We start from the raw sequence: 1,187 nt of genomic DNA, 5'->3' as shown, positions 1-1,187 counted from the left end.
GGGTTCAAGGCCAGGCTGGATGAGGCTTTGGGCAACCTGGGCTAGTGGGAGGTGTCCCTGCCCACGGCAGGGGGTGGCACTGGGTGGGCTTTAAGGTCCCTTCCCACCTAAACCATCCTGTGACTCTGTAATTCCAAGTCAAGCCCTTTGCTCTGTCTCTTCCTCCCAGGATGGAGCACCCCACGCAGGACAGCCATCCTCCCTGCTCCCAGGGATGCTGTTGGCTTACTGCCAAGCCTGGACCAGTCTCAGCAGAGACTCAGCGCTGGGAGATCATTTGCAGCAGTGAGAGCCCTGTCTTGGAATAGTGAAGGAGCTGGGAACTGCCCCACTGGGTTGAAAACATGAACGTGATGGGCAAATTATAACCTGGCAGTGAGGGAGATGCAAAGGCTCTACTGCTGATGTGGGGAGAGCTCTCCAGAGCTTTTATGGAGAGACTGTCTTGCCTGGTGCTTGTAGGCCACCCCTGCCATGAAATCCCTCCTGCACCCAAAATATCTGGCTGCTTCTCACATCCAGGAACATCCTCTGCAGCTGCAGATCCTTACCATCCTCTCACAGAGGGTTCTGGAGTTCCCAGCACCTCCCAAACCACCCTGCAAATCCCCGCTCCGCTCCCAAAGTGCCTTGCAAAACCATGCTGGTCCCTGGGGTGCAGCCCCTTCCCGGCTCTATGCGGTGCCACACGGTTGGAAAGAGCTGATTTGGGAAGTCAGGGGACATCCCTGGGCATAAACACCCAGGGCAGCGCGGCCAGGGATCAGCTCTTGCAACACGCGCATCCCACCGTCCTGCAGGGCTGGCTGGGGACACAGGACGTCCCCGAGCATGGAGGGCTGGCATTTAGGGGAGCCCCATGCGAGGGGCAGAGAGGGGATGGCTTGCGAGCAGACATCGCCCCGGCTCGCTGGTCGGGCAGAGGGCAGCTACTTTGGTGGTCGTAGCCCAGACTTTGGTGGCCCAGATGTTTGCAGTGGCTGGGCAGGCCCCCGCCAGCGTGGGGACTGAACCGCCTCCAAGTTAATCGAGGTTAATAGTAGGATCGTGTTGGTCGGTTTGTGCTGTGGCTGCCTAAAAAGAGAAGACTTTTAGTTTCTGGTATTTCTGGTATTTCCAGTCCCTGAACCTTCACAAGAAGAGATCTTCACCCCTGCATCGAGGGGAGGAAAGTCAAAAAAGGAGCC

This window comes from Pterocles gutturalis, unplaced genomic scaffold (genome assembly GCF_000699245.1).
Source record: "Pterocles gutturalis isolate BGI_N339 unplaced genomic scaffold, ASM69924v1 scaffold41544, whole genome shotgun sequence".
Classification (NCBI taxonomy): domain Eukaryota; kingdom Metazoa; phylum Chordata; class Aves; order Pterocliformes; family Pteroclidae; genus Pterocles; species Pterocles gutturalis.
The sequence above is the reverse complement of the archived record's forward strand: the minus strand, read 5'-3'. Positions refer to the sequence as shown.